General features: G+C 43.1%; 1 protein-coding gene across 11 annotated transcripts in view; it reads right to left on the bottom strand.

The window, feature by feature from the left end:
* The window catches only part of RESF1 (retroelement silencing factor 1), a 70007-nt gene that overhangs the window by 41101 nt on the left and 12454 nt on the right, over window positions 1-16452 (bottom strand). For 10 of the 11 annotated variants that reach the window (XR_010068994.1, XR_010068991.1, XR_010068989.1 and 7 more), the window contains exon 3: window positions 712-796. The gene's annotated coding sequence lies outside the window, so the exon portion shown is untranslated. Of the gene's footprint in view, window positions 1-711; window positions 797-2322; window positions 2395-16452 lie in introns of those variants that run through there. The other variant, XM_063319306.1, reaches the window with a different exon arrangement.

The raw sequence follows: 16452 nt of genomic DNA, 5'->3' as shown, positions 1-16452 counted from the left end.
TTTCAGATAGGACGACTGGACTTTAATTATACCTTCAAATACAATAAAAGAAAGGAAAATGAATTTGGGTTCAGTAGAGTTCTCTCATAATAATGGGGCCCACTTGTTTTTATTTTACATGTCATTTGCTCTTCCCTGACACTGTGGGCCCTTACTAATTTTTGAGAAACACAAGTCTGTGACTCCAGTTAACAGCACATGTAGCTACGAGCAAACCACCCCTAATGTTTGGTAGCACTAACTTAGTCAGCATGAAGATGACATCATCACCTCTGCTATTGCAGTAAGCGCACCTCCAGGAGGTAAAAAGTCACAAATCTCCAGCTCTTTGTGTGTTATAGTCCAGAATTCACATTGATTACCAACAAGCCAAACTGGGTGAGCACATTACTGCTGAATAACCTCTGGAAAGTTGTTAGAGACAACACCTTCAAATCAAACACTATTTCAGTCTTCAAAAATGGAAAATGCAAAAAACCCATGACAACCTACAAGCACGAATGGTGTTTGCATCTCAGTAAGTTCCTTTCAGTATGGTCAAACCCACCTAGAACAGAACAAACACCCCACTTTTAAAGATAGAGCTATCTTCCTTCACTCTCCCTCTTGCTTTCTCTGCTCTTAAAGGACACCAATAACAAAAGAAAACAGGAAACAGTCACAGATGAAATTAATAAAAAACATCAACAACAGTATTAAGGCAATACTTACAGTGATGCAGGAATCTTAGATGAGAAAACAGGCTTTTGCATCCAAGCTAAAGATTTCAGACTGCTAACGTTATACTGGGAATTTCCTGAAAAATAATCAGGGGACAGTCATGTCCTTTAATTAGATAACTACTGAAGAAATTTAAGACATTTATACATTCCAGAAACACGATTGAGATATGAAAACAAGACGCCAACTAGTAGTAATTGTAAAATCCTTGCTAAACAGAGGAGACCCTTTGACTACATGCAGCACACGACTTAGCCAGGAGTAAAATCCAATTCTTGTCACTGTCAAGACCATAAAAGTGAGGAGTACAACATTAGTTCATTATCATTATTAGCTGGATTAAGAAAACTAAGTTTGCAACTGTGATCATGACCTTAAAATACAACAAAATATGCTACTTTAAAAAGTGATATTTGGCAGAAAGCGCTTGTATTAGGAAGAACATTTGAGAAGATCACTATCATTACAAGACTCCAAAAGACAGAGAAGACTACTCCTCACACATGCCTGCTTCTTTCTCATCTTGACCACAAGACTCAGAAACCATCAGCAACTACTACACATGCAACTGCCAATTCTTCATTGATTGCGCATATAAAGGGAATGGAGAGATACCCCCACTGAATGCAGGAGTAACAGCACAGGTCTTTAACAAATCTACCACATGACTAAAACACCTACACCTAGACTTCTCTATCAGATAGTTTTAGGCACATCTCTGGCCTCTGTCTTACGTAACGTCCCTGAATCACTCTCACATTCACCTCACAGAGAGATCTGAGGGGAATTTGGGCCATGTATATAGAGACCAGTAAGTTCAACTGTTATGGGTTTCTATGTACTTTTCCCTTCAAAAAAAAAATTCAAACAGTGGAAGGCTACATTTCCTTCCTTTTCTAACAGCCTTAATCTACACAAATCATCTAAAATTCATTTCTCATAGGAAAGATCTCAATTTTCATTGGCAATGGTTGATACTGTTACTTAGGGGCCCTCCTCTAGGAAAATACATACAGAGGAAAATAAATGAAGCCTAAAACACAGAAAAAATTGTTACAGGCTTTTGATCTATTGCATTGGGTAAGACATTCCAGCAAAGATTTAATAGTTCATTCACTGAACACTGTAATTTAAAAGTCTGTACACCTGCACACTGGAGCCAGAAAACACAGGGAGAGTATGAGACTCAGCAATGTTGTGCAGGACTCACAAGAGGCAAACCAAGATCACAGTAACGGTTGACTCCTAAGGGTATAGAAAGCACACCGCAAACCAGTTCACTGTCACCAGTCAAGAAGATAGAAGGACATGGAGTTAAGACTCATGAGGTTACACCCCTTATCCTACAGATTGCTGGAAGCAGAAGTTAACATAAATGCAGCAGAAGGCTGCAGAACCATGGTGTGGTAACTACTGTGCCAAGACTGAACAGTAACTGAACAGTCAACCCTGAGCAAACATCTACCATTTCTGCAGAGAAAAGCTTGGCAGTAACCAAACTGCTAATTTAGCATTAATGTATTTAGCCTTTTGGTTAAATGGTAAATGCAACGAGGGAGCAGGTAAGACATCTGCATGATGATCATCAGGTAAACTACTCACCTCTCAATCGGTTTCTATGATTCACCAGGGAACATGAACAATCAGTTAAAATGGAGTGAGCAAATGCTGAAGGCAGCAGGTTGCTGAAACTAAAGGATATAAAACGATAGCTCAGGAAGCGTGAGCCTAAGACCAGCAGCAGAGGATCACAACACTGAAGATCCCCACCAACTGAAAAATCAACGGTTATGGAGGCAAACATCCTTCTCCAGGCTATGTCAAGACACAAGGATAGGTGTTCCTGGAGCCCTCATCCCACGAGCATGGTCTCTTAAGGGCTAATATAAGGATCTTGTAGACCTTAAAAGGCTGGGAGAACTTACTCTAGGGTTGCTTCTATAGTCAACCCCTGAAAAATGGGCTGGATAACTATACCTGGTAAGGTCAGAATTCGAGCTTGCATTCTGTGTGTGTGCATGTGCCAAAGACTACTTTATCTGGAGGGCATCTGCCCAAAATTGATCAAGTCTAAAGGAAAGATGGTCATCAACCACTAACTGATGGTGTTGAAGAGGAATACAATCATCACCTGATTAAATAGAACTGTAGAAGTTCAAAGACGGTTTTGAAACAAAAAAAAAGGAAATATAAAAGAAATATAAAAGCGGCATGGAATTTTTAACATGAGGAACTCACCTTGGAGTGGAAACACCAGTAGTCAAGGCCTGTGTGACATCCTGTCAATATCACAACGTCTACCTGTGCCAGACAGAGCATCCTCTCCATCAGATGCTGTAAAGAGCCCAGCCTGTATCCAGCTAGAAGACTAACACTGGAGGGTGCAACAAGTAGGGACTTACTTTGCATGCAACAAGCTGTGTGCATGCAAACTCATAGGACGCCTCCTCACCAGCATGGGATTAGCAGGTTATAGGGAACAGTAAATACTCACAAAGCTGGAGCAACCTGCAAGAAGAGGGCTTGTACTTGTAACCCATACATCGGGGTTACATGGTGGAGAGGGATGCATGTCACAGGAGAGATTAAAACTTTCTGAGATAAAAGGAAGGTGGTTAGAAACAGTGGGTGCATCCAGAAAATGTAGATGCTTAACATTTTTAAAGTGTTGCATTTTGTTATATTACCAATTTTTCCTTCTGAAGATACAGTTCAGTGATTGCCAGTTAATTATATGTTCTTAATAAACTGCTTCAATCTTGAATAAACTACATTAGCAGAATAGTTCTCTACTACAGTTTGCCATAACCATACATTACTGTATTTGTGCAATTTTTTCTTGCAATTGTACACTGTAGTGCTTGGGCTATAAAAAAAAAAGTATCACTGTAATGCTTGCATAGTCATGGCCTCCATCCTCCACTAGGTAACACTGCAAACATTTGCTCCCACTAACAGACTGACCTTAAACATGACTAGTGGGAAGAAGTAAACAATATTCACTGGGACATTAGTGACATCGGTAACCTGAAAGTATCATGAGGAAGTAACCAGCCACAGGATATAAAGGAAGGATGACAAGTAAGGAGTATTTGATCAGGTGACCCATGTAACACCGGGACCAGGAGACTAGTAATATAAATTCAGTACATCAAAGCCAGCCCGGTGTGGAAGGTCCTTTGACCACACTGGAGAAACAGCCACCAGTAGACCTCAGTGCTTTTCAACAGCATGGCAGTTTACTTCATCCAGGTCCACTGATAAGGCGAAAGCTAGCATTGCACCCTGGTTTGAGCTGTGGTCAGCAAAACCTCTTATTTACCAGTGTGACAGCCAACATAGGGCTGGCCTCCCCCCAGTTACCTGTCAGGATAGGTCCATGGGAGCTCAACTCATCTGATATACTGCAGCAGGGCTTGCGGTAGCCTTGGCCAGCAGCCAAGGACTCATGCAGCCATTCACTCACCCCCAACCAGGACAGGGAAGGAAATTGGAAGAACAAAAAGTGAGAAAACTCAAGGGCTGACATAAAGATAGTTTAACAGGTAAGGGGAGGTTGGGGGTGGAAACAAGCAACACAAAGGAAATCACTCACCACCTCCTGCAAGCAGCCTGCAAGATGCCCAGCTAGTCTCTGAGCACCAGCCACCTTGGAAGCCCTATCTCCCTTCTTCCTCCATCTGTTCTTATTGGTGAGCATGGGGTTATACTGTATGGAATATCCTCCTTCACCAACTTGGGTCACCTGTGCTGGCTGTGTCCCCTCCCAGCCTCTTGACTACTCTCACCCCACTTGCTGGGGGGACAGAGTGGGAAAAGTAGGCCTTGGCATTGTGCAAACACTGCTCGGCAATTGCCAAAACACCACTGAGTTGCCAACACTGTTTTAGCCACAGCTCCAAAACCCAGCTGCTGTGAAGAAAAGTAACTCCATCCCACCCACACCTAGCACAGGGCTGCAAAGAGCATTGAACTGTAAAGCTCATGGCTGATACGCTTTTTGTAGAACTACTCTGTTATTAGTTTTAGAAAACAGATACTTGAATTAAGGGCTCATCTTTTTCCCTGGCATAACCACTTCCATGCTAATCAATCTACTGTCCCAGCACACCGTGACAAAATTCGGCACGCTGAAGGCATTAAAGATATCGACTGCTATGAATTGATCGTTGTGCTCCAGCACCACGGCTGGAGGTGTGACAAGCTGGTGGAGAACACAGACACCACCACTGAGGCTGTCCTCCAACAACCTCACACAAGTATAAGTAAATTTATCAGGGACATAAATAGTCAGGAAGTAGTGCATGGCGTAGAAAGCAATGTGAATAAGAGTAGTTCATCTGCCTCAAGTTTGCGAGATGATAATTTAAATGTAAGGGTTAACTAATAAACATACTAATTTCCATTTAGGTGTTGAGCCTTGTCTGTTTGGCTTGCTCTGTGTTTTAGCTGGCCAAAGAAGATCTGGCTTGAGCCTGAAGGTAACTGCACATGGCATCACATTCAAGCCAATATGGTGCTATGTGTTTCACTTACGTAAAGGAATTTAAGTTAAAACTGTGTTTTGGGCTCCCATTTAAAAATAAAAAAGTGGACATAAGTTTATTTATATATATGTATAAATAACTAGGAATATAAACTAAGAATAAGCACCTTCAACTCAACTGAGAGGATCTTCAGCTTAACTTTTCCGAGTTTATTCATGTAAACCGTTAACCTGAACACACAGTACAACAGTGCCAAAAAGTAGTCTCTCTCTAGGCACTGCTGCACATCTTGTGCGTGTGACTAAGAGCCACACGAATAGAGAATGAAAAAATGAAACTGGTGTGAGGAAATTCGTTCAAATAGTGCTGTTGTGGTCACACCCTCTGCTGCTATCTACCCCTTGAAGAAATAAGGTTCCAAGGCACAAAGTGAGGTTTATTGGGATAAGGAATTCAATTAAGTAGGTAACAATCACACCACCCTGTGACTGAGGACTATCCTGCTTTTATTCCTAATTCCATATAATTTACCTAAGAGGTATCACTCAGTTCCTGGGAAAGTATCCTCACCCGATGTCCCAAGTAAAGGACAGATCACCACAGCATGGTGTTGCGTGAACATCATGCTCTGGTGCAGAAGGCACAATTTTCTCACGGCCTGGGGACTCTCTGGTTAGACTTTTCTCCCCAACTGAATTATTCTTTCTAGTTAGAGATTGGACCAGTGTACAGAGATCTCCCGTAGGGACACCATGCAAGAATTGTCAGCGTACTCCCGGTTCTAGGGCTTCTTAATCAGGCTTAAACCTTCCATCTGATTTAGGGTTTTGAGCATGAGTTTGGACTTGGCAAACCTTTCAGGGGTGATTGGAGGATTTTTCACCAGTTAGGCTGGCCCAGCCCATTCAGCATCTGTAGTTGTCTATTTCTGGAACATATTCATTCCAGGTGGGTATGGAGTGACACTGACTCCGCCTACAATTACCCCGAACATCTCATATGAGATCTTGAGTGCTGACAAGTTTCAGCCAATCAGGAAGACCATGGATGAGAGGGGCTAATCAATCGGGGTTGATAGGGGCTGACATTGGGGATTTCCGAAGTTATTCTCTGTCATACATGGCTTGCAGACAAGCTGCTTTCCGTACTTGCGCACACAGATCAGAGTAGCCCATAGCTCTAATCTCTAACGGCTCCCCCCTCTCTCATGGATCCATACCACCTGCCCAATAGGCTGCTCGAGCGGTTAGGGAATAATTACGATCCCCGGGCATAGTAGTTAAAAACACTTCTGGTCCCCAAGAATCTCCTGCTTCTTCCTCACTCACCATAATTCTATCTCCTCCTTCAGAAGAAACTCACCACACATACTCAACAGATGACTCTCCTGGACGCCTTGAATATTTTTCCCTTATTTTCGCCAACTCTGTTGGTGTCCACAGAACAGTACGCACAGTGGTGTGGACTTCATCGCCAACTGCAGTTTCAGTTTTAACCAGAGGTTGTAAAGGAAAGACTTGGGATTTCAAAGTGAAAGTCCCTTCTGCCTCATCTTCTTCATTATCCTCACTGTTAGACCAAAAATTACAGTCTGGGTTCCGGAATTTGGACAACACATTAACTTACGAATTTGTTGGACCTGGGCCGAAGGCTGCATTTTATCTAAGAGCCCTGTCACCTTTTCCAATAACATTTTAAGTTGGAGATTTTCACTCCTAAGTCGAGCATTCTGGTTTCCTAAACTTTCATTTTTACTCACAAGCTTATCAACTTGAGTTCTTAGTTTTTCTCCCGTCTCCTTCTGAAAAGCTTATGATGACTTCAACACCTCATTTTCCCATTTCAGAGTTGCATATTCTACAGCAGAAATCAGATTAGGAGCAGGGATTTCCCTAACTTCTTGTTGTGCACAAGATAAACAGATGCCTGACACCACAGAAATCACACCTTTGCCTTTTCCCACTCTGAGCTTTAGTGAAGCCCGACACTCTTCAGTATGTTCTACCACTTTCTCTTCATTCCTACAAAATTTTTGGGCCCACTCCTTCCCAGTCTGGGAAAGGGCACAATCATATTTTTGCAGCAGTTTATTCATAGCAATCCTGCCGACTACGCCAAATTTTCTGTTGCGTGAAAGGGGCAAAGCCGTTTTGGCAGAAAATAAACCCCCTTGCGTTCTAACACTCCTCACCGAGATGGGAGGCTAGGTGCGGCTGGGTTTAAATTCCGAGTGATGTCCAGTTCACCACTGTCAGTCCAGTCACGTTTAATGTATTAAACTGTTATGATCTGGATACACTAATAGTGGACTGCACCCTCAGTCTAGTCGTGCTCCTGAACTAGCATGGCCACTCTTGAGTCTTTGGTCGCATTCAGTGAGAAACCAAAATGACTAGTACTTAAACAGTGCAGTTCATTTAAGCAACAGATATATATGTTCTTATGACTGCTGGTGATGAATACACCATCTGCAAAGCAGGTGCAAATAAAAGTACTGTTAAATATACAAAATGCACGACAAAGTTATAAACAATACAGTCTGGCTATAAATGTAGGAAAGACTCTCTAGAGAGATTCCTAGGTTTCCAGAGGAAGCACTCTGTATAGTCTAAGTCTTACCCACCACAGGCGTCCCTATGGGGGGAAGAAAGGCTCAGCCCGTCGACTGGTCCTGGAAGTCATAGGCAGTCTGTGATGGAGTTGACTAGCTCACAATGGTGTCTTCCCTGATATTCCCCCTTTCTTGGGCTATTTCTATACTATTTTTTACCTTCAAGGTGGAGTTTGAGTGACTCTAGTCATAAATACTTTTATTATGATTGGTGTAAAATTCTCTCGCTTCACATTTAAAGGTATAGTTTACTAAAAATTCAGGGCACAGACTCAAGGAAGAGTGGTCGCACCTTGGAGGTGGGTAGCCTTTGGGGTGGAGGTGTGTTTTGGTATTATAATGACATTATAATGAGCAAAGTTCGCACAAAGGACAGCATTTTGTCAAAATTTGACAGACTGTTGGCTCAGGGTAGAAAGTATGCAGCTTATCAGTTCCACAGTACCATCTTGTTCCTATATCTGCTGTATTATCACAGAGGTTGGCCATCAAATTTCCATTCAGCTCCACCCTCCGTGTTGCTTTGCAAGCGATATTGTACGGGGAATCACAGATGCTGAATTCTTTGCATGCCAGCTGCGGCTGTATTCTACCTTAGAAGCCTTTTGATTTTATACCTTTCCTTAAATGTGTGATGCTGTATTTTTGGCCATTTTAGTAATTATTCCACACATGGGTTCCTCAGGAGTGCTCCCGCCATGGGGCTCTCAGGGAGCAGTTTATATACCCCTCTCCTCGGTGCTTTCTGTGCTGACCACCTACCAGTATCATTTTGCTGTTGCTGGGCAAGCCCAGCGCCCTATTCGGTCTGGATCATCTCCTTACAGGTTCCTCCACGTTTGGGATCTCCAAGGTCTGGGATAGCAAGTGCACAGGCTTAAGGTCTAAATTCCCAGTGAGACACACAAATCATGATAGGCAAATTCAGAGTCTTATTTGACAGAAAATAATACAGGAACATGGATGTACAGGTACACAGTTTGCTAAAGGGCTCCTTAAAAATTATTGCTGGTAAAACAGGATTTCTACTATGAACAAAGCAGCATCTCTTTAGTCAGTTCTTTGTCAATTCAGCAGCTCTCAGTTCCATCACAGAGTGGCTATATATCCCCAGGAATTCCTCTGGCAAAAGGGGTCCCCCAGAACCCAGGAGGTTATCCAATTCCAATCTAAAGAAACTTACAGTGAAGGACAAGTGACTAAAGACAGAAGTCTCTGAGTGTTAGGAAGAGAGAAAGAAAGAGAAAATGACAGTGAGACAGCTTCACTTTCTCATATGAGTAAAGTGAGGAGATCCTTAAGTTTGTGATGAATGGAGTCAAGGTCCCTGGTGTGGCATTTGAACATGCCTGCTCTGCTTCCACCCCTCTTTTCTTCTCGCTATCTCTCCGTCTGTCTCTCTTTTGCTCTGTGGAGACCTGTGGTAGTGCAACCCCTCCCCACCTTTGACCACTCGGTGCTTGGTACGATTCCCCATCCCTGAGCCACATACCAACCTAGGAAAAGTCAGGTATGAACGTACCACACATCAACCACATACCACAAGCCAACTGAAATTAAAATATTTCATACTGATTTTTCCAGGGTGGAAAACCACAAGAACACTTGTTACAAAATAAGAGAATCAAATTTAGATTGCTGGTATAACTTCACCTTTACCAAATCTGTAATTGCATTGTGTGTTCGGGATGATAAAAACCCAGATCTACTATTTGATTTTACAATTGATGCATGCAATATATGGAACTCATGCCCAACAGCATGGCCATGGATCCATGCTCATATAGGCTATAATGGATACACACCCAATACTTACCCTGCCGAATCTCTAAATTTGTCTGTAGCAGTGTTATGCAATAATTTTGCCTTCCATAAGCAAAAATGGATCATAAAAGAGAAGCCTGGCAAATCCCATTTCTAAAAGGAACAAGTGGAGACACCATTTCAATAGGACACCAAATTGAAAACCGTACTGAGTGTACAACAGCTTCACACATGACTGCAGAATATACTGAAAACAAACTTGAACATGATTTTGACCACGCACATGCTTGTCCTTATGGACACAAATGTTGGTATAGCTTTAACATATACCACTCAGTACTCATAATGTGTTTCTGGGCCAACTTCAAATTCCATTCCAGTTTGGTTTTCCAATTCAAAATCGAAATTCAACAGCCATCTTTTCCAATTTGGCATCCTACTAAACTGTCTCCTCACATTTATAACACAGGCCCTTACATAATTAAGCATACAGCGCAACAGCAAATTCTCTTTAACCCCAGTTGGTCCCTAAAAAGAGTGGAACTAACGCTTCACATTAATGTGTCAGCAATTAAGACCAGACTGTTCCACCTTTCTGGGAGTTGCTCACAGTGGCTGCCTAGCATGGCTACATGGACGATCTTTTAACAATAAACAATCCCAATGCACATGACAGGATACCACCAGGTTATTTGGAACAGGATTAGGAGTATGAAAGAGCATAGACACTGAAGTCCTAATGAATAAACTAACTGCTACTACTGACAACCCAACCAAATTGGAAAGCCTGCTAAGGTGATCTTTACCAGCCTTGGGAGCAAGTCAATGGCTTCTATTGGACCCTTTACCTCATTGGGAACTAACTGAAGAAAATGATCGTCAATTAATTGCAAAAGCCCTCAGAGCAACCCAAGGGAGCACCTCTCTTGCCCTGCGTTGCATCCAAGCACAATCATGGATACAGTGCATAGCAGGAGCCATTATTAGAGAAGGACAAGGAGGAACCCAACCCCCTGAGGTTTGTAAATTGATTTGGGACTGTGACAGAAAGAGAGATACTTCACCGTAAGGTTCAAACTAACAATTCATTTGAACTTCACTCACAGGTCCAATATGCCACTACTGCAGGTTTTATGTATACAGCACAGGAACGCACTATTGCAATTTAAAAAGCAATTCACAGGATACGCTATTACAACCTACAAGTGATTCTGACAAATCACAAGCGTGCTAGATATGGGTACCTTAAAAAAGTGCACTAATCACAATCTTAAAGCATGACAAATACCATATGTATGTTTCTTGATCACTTACCCTCTCCTCACCTCCTAATCCCTGGGAAGTTACCTTGTACAGTGTCCTGAACCCTACAGTTTTTGTTTCCTGACTTGATTGGTGGGCAGGATTATGCCTGAGTGGACTATACTATCTGGAATGCTTATCTTTGGTGGTGTGACAGTCCCTTAGTCTACACTGCTAATTTTGTGATGTCTAGTACACAAAGTTACTGAATAGTGGTGGAATGGGATTCAGGGCATTCTGTTTGTTAATGGATTAAGGCTCTGTCAAATCAAAAAGGAATTACAACTCCCTGCATTTCGCCTTTGTGCTCCGTAACCTGTTTAGCCAGGTGACCCCATACAGGGACAACATTGAAAAGGAGTTTCAATCATGGCGGCAGTTAGTGAACTTCACTTATCACACAGAAAATGGTAACTGTCACTTAACCACATTTAATGAAACTCTAAGAGTATGACCAAACACAAGATTTCCCTCAAATTACACCTGGATTGCAGCATTCCCTGTTTATATGCATAGAGGCAAGAGGCAATCACACTGCCACTCTGTGGATGAGATTGTAATAAGTAACTAAAGGTGATTTGCTGATCAAACAAGTTAAGCAAGAGGAACGAACCCATTGTGGCAGTCTTGAGAACTCCCTGTTTAACCAGAAGAGACATGTCCACAATGTTATCTTGCTACGCCAACATGGGAACTTCTGTTTGACAAAAAGCTTAACCACAATGTTATCGGAATGTATTGTTTTGAGCTGATTCTGTGACCAACATTTTATCTAAACTACCTCAAGCAAGAAGCTACAGAGGGGCGTACCGAAGATGTTGAAACCGACCTCCGTGAAGATAAAAAGAGCTGCTCAGCTTGCTTGAATTTGCGAGCCTTTGGTGGAGCTGCGACTCCCCGGCCGCCCAGCACTGCTTTTGCCTGCCTACCTCAATAAATATTTATTGAATCTATTTTGGACTTGATTTATTTTAAATTCAACTATAACAAGATCAATTGACTTTAGTCATGGGGCAGATTGCGGTGGTAAAACACCATCACCACCACCACCCCACGCCTTTGGCCTCTAGGTGCTCGGCGCTATTCCCTGCCCCTGGCTCATATCCCAACCTAGGAGAAGTCAGGCATGAATCGCAAAAGATAGCGGGCCAGAGCCTTAAGGCACTCCCTTAACACGCCTGGCTCCTGTTTGCCCTATCTCTTGGAACAATCACTCCCTAACAGCCTAGTATATCTGTACCTGGACCATGGCCCAAAGGGGGATGATACCAGAACTTGCAGATGGTGGAAAGTACCAGCATATCCCATCGTCTGAGTTGGGCTGGAGTGGAAAAATACCTAACAAAAGTCAATTATCTCAGACCCTGTAAGTAGTGATTCTAGCAAGACCCTTTGAGCTCTCCTGGATGGCAGAGGGCTGTGACCAGTGCCTCCCCCAATTTAGGACACTGCTCAGGCAAACACCTCAAGGATTAAGAGAGTCAACTGCCCTCAAGTCTCAGTTACCGCCACTGAGGAATGCTGATGCATTGTACTTACTCCAAAAACAGAGAGGGAAATTTTAACTATAGGCTAGCCTCTCTTTCATCCACCTCTCTATATGCACATTAGCTTCTACCAGCATGGATGTTCCTATACTTCACTGGATCCAAATATTTGTTTGCATGTGCATAAAAGGGGCACCTGTTGGCTCACTGGAGTTACCTGTTATGAAGAGACCTTTAGTCCTCGCAGTTACAAACTCATGTGTAAGCATATGTGCAACCCCCCAAGTGGTGTGTGTTTGTATGTTTGTGCTCGTATACGTATCTATTGATTTGGGATACCTTCTAGCAAGTTAGCGTGAATCTTGCCATTCTCAAATTGCTAATTAAGTCACTGTTCAATTATTTTATTAAATAATCTTGTAAATCCTTACATCGGTTAATGCTAAAACTTATTTTTTGATCTACCTCAAATCATTAATAAGTTTTGAATTGCTGTAAATCACAATTGTGTCAAATATCTCCATTTGTGTGAAGACTCTATATTTGTGAGAACCTTACATTGATTCTTATGGACTCTTCTCAGATTTACATGCATTAACAGAGAGGGGCCCTTAACTTAAGTGCTGAGTTGGCTGCTTCTCCTGACAGCAAGAGGGAGACACCAGAAAGCCATTACCTTGGAAAGGCCAGCAGCTAACAGCTCTTCCAGCAGCCAACAGCTATTCCTAGCTTGCTCCAGGCACTTGTCCCCAAAGGGACTCTGGTACCATGCCTGGAAGGAGAACTGCACCATGATGCATCCTCAGCACACGCCCATCACAGGTGCTGGGATCCCTGAGTTGCCAAGGCAGAATCAATTGCCAATTGACTGAGAAGCACTTGAGCCTGACTGCCCATCCAGCCCATTTACTTTTCTTTATTGCCCATGGCTCCTGCCCACTCACCCTCAAGCACAGCTGGGCAACCCTCCCTGCTTTGGATCTGGCCTCATGGCTGTTGAGTCAGTGGATGGCCCAGGAGCAAGCTGGAGCTCTGCACAAAACCTCACAAAATATACAAGACTAACAATATCTACAATGCACTCAGTCACATCACTTTTCTATCTTCCCAATAAAACTCTGTAGCGCAACCAGGAGAGAGACCAATTATCTGGGACAACATCGAGTTTTAGCCCTACAGACTCTCCTTCCATGCCTCTGCTTTTTCAGTTTCAGTCATTTGAGATTTCACAATTTCTGAAAAGAACACGATATTTCCATTTCAAAAAGGAAGTACAGACAAAGAGACGCCATGACCAAACTCTTCTCTGCATCTGACACCTATGCGTGGCATAGACATCAGTCCTGGTATTGCACAGCCCAGACACAAAGACCACACTTTCCCCCACTGAGACACGTAAGGAAGGGGTGGCAATGTGGGGTTAGTATTGTATTATACAGTATTTCCGAGCAATCAAAGGAAAGAAGCGGCACAGAAGGGAGCAGAGGTGGGATGCTGTAGAATAATTACTAAAATGATCAAAAATACAGCATTGTTCACACATTAAGGAAAGGTATAAAATGAAAAAGTTTTAGGGTAGTGCGAATACAGCCGCAGCTAGTATGCGAAGAATCCACCACATCTGCGATTCCCTGTACAATATCGCTTGCAAAGCAACATGGAGGGTCTTCTGAAGGATCTTCTGATTCCTTCTGGGAGGCCTGGAATATTTTTCCAGCAGTTTAGCTAGTTCAGCAGGGGACAGTACATACAGTAGTGTGGGCTTCTCCATTCCCCTCATCAGCAGTTTCAGTCTCCCTTAGTGGCCAAACCTGTTCTGGGAAATCACTGTCATACCAAATGTCTCCATCCCATGTTTTGGGATCATTACAGAGTACCACCTTATGAATGTGCTGGACTGAATTAGAGCAGGTTCGATCAAATAATTTATCTAACCTTTCCTGCAGCTGTTCCTCTAAACCGCACAGTCCGTATTTTTTCTAATTGCTTGTTTTAACTTAAAAAGATCATCTACTTGCCTTTTTATTTCTCCCCATGTCTCCTTCTCAAAAGCCAATGATACTTTAAGTATCTCAATCTCTAACTTCAGAGCTATGTATGTTACATTTGCAATCTTTTCAGGGGCTAAGGACATTTTGATTTCTTTTTACCCGCAAGATAAACAAGCCCCCAAAACCACACAAATCACTCTCAACTTTTTTTTTTTTTTGAGTTTCTGTTGACTCCTATGTTGTTCTATTCACTCTACTACCTTGTCCTAATCTTTCCAAAATTTCTGGGCTCATTTAATCCCTGCCTGTGATGGTGCACAACTGCGTTCCTACAGTAGTTTATCTGTGGCAATCCTGTCCATGATGCCAATTTAACATTACCTTTAGTGAGACCAATTATTGCTGTGACTGTAGGCCTGACACCAGATGCACAAAGAGCCCGTCTGCTGTAGGTCCGGCCACATTCAAAAGCAGCAGTGAGGTGCATGAATAGTATGGTTTGTTTTTAAGCAACATATACAGATTCTTAAAGATTGCCGGTGATAAATGCACTAAACTGCAGAATAGCTATATAGCTTTAAAGATACGATTGCAATCGCAAGCTTGATTTCATGGGTAAGCACACAGCATGGCCAAGGTTGCAAACCTTACCAAAAGGCATCCCTTTTGGGGAGGGCGAGGAGGACAAACCCTTTAATCTGTCCCTACTATTTGTCATTGAATTCTCATCCCTCAATTCGGTATGAAATCAGGGTAATATTTATACTCCTATTGTGCAAAGTGAGTGGGTGTGACTGCGGTCAAGCCATCGTTCCTTGTGGTCGTACCATGAGCCATCGAACAAAACACTTCTTGTGACCGGCCGTACAAAACTTTCTTGTGAAAAGCAGAAGAACGGGACTGCGCAGCCTCCACCCTGCTTTCTCTTTCCTCCCCAGTGCCATGGCAGCACAAACCACCGGATCTTCACCCAGTTTCTGTGTTTGTTCTGGGCACCAGGTGTTTATCAGCAATATTGACCTCTGCTTCCAACAACCCTCCTCTAGGGTCTGGAATCCAGATGCAAACTCCAGAGGAAAATACAGACTCTTTTCAGGCATCACTAGCATACGGTAGTGACAAAGGCCCTGAGATGACTGAGGGCCTCTGACTATTCCCCGGGCCAGTCACACAGATTTGGAATGAAGCACAGGTAGTCTGGTTATCAATCACACTTTAGATGTAGTCCCTGTGACAGATGAAGCCCTATCAGGTTGTCATACCTCTGAGCCACTGCAGCATCCACTAGTCAAAAACAGTCCTGGTCCACTCAAGACTATTAACATCAGCAGGCACTAGCCTTACAGGCACATTGTCCAGCGCCACATGGTCCCAACTATTAGTAAAGTTAGTTTCTGCTATACTTATTCTGTCATCCTCCCTCCTCTGTGAAGATGCAGCTATCATTACCACCAAACATCCCTGCGTTCAGTTAGTTAAAAAATCCCCCTAAGCCTGTGCAAAAGGGCCTGACCCAAAGTGTCTTGAAGCATGGAACGCCTGTTTGGCTCCAGGCACTCCCAAACAGGCAGCCCACAGAGTCCCAACATCTGTTTGGAAATTCCCTTTGCTGCTGGTCATTCACTCTTCTGATGACCGGGTCTACACCAACTCCTGGGCTGTTTTCACTGGGTGCATCCACTGGCTTCCTTCTTGGAACGCACACTCCTTCCACACCCATACTAGGGAAATTTGGGGATTACTTCTTCGTAATAAAATACAGGACTATGCCCACTCACGTGCTTTGGCTGTTGGCCATATTGATTCTCATTCTGCATGTCCCATGGCCAAGCCCATATGGAATGCCCAAGCAGACATCACTGCTGTGATCAGAGGGGTGGCAGTGGTAGCAAACACTGACACCTATGAGAAAGCCAACTGCAGTCCAATAGTAGCAGATGAAACTAAGGAAACTTTAACCCAAGCTTCCAACCTGGACCACAGAACCAGCTCTCTGGTTGCACAAGTGTTAGAATCATCCTGCTGCTAAAGCTTTAGTCAGGGTTGCAGCACACCATGAAATACATCTTCCCTCAGACATAGCACCAAGT

This window comes from Chroicocephalus ridibundus, chromosome 1 (assembly GCF_963924245.1).
Source record: "Chroicocephalus ridibundus chromosome 1, bChrRid1.1, whole genome shotgun sequence".
Lineage (NCBI taxonomy): Eukaryota > Metazoa > Chordata > Aves > Charadriiformes > Laridae > Chroicocephalus > Chroicocephalus ridibundus.
This window is presented reverse-complemented; position numbering and strand designations above follow the sequence as displayed.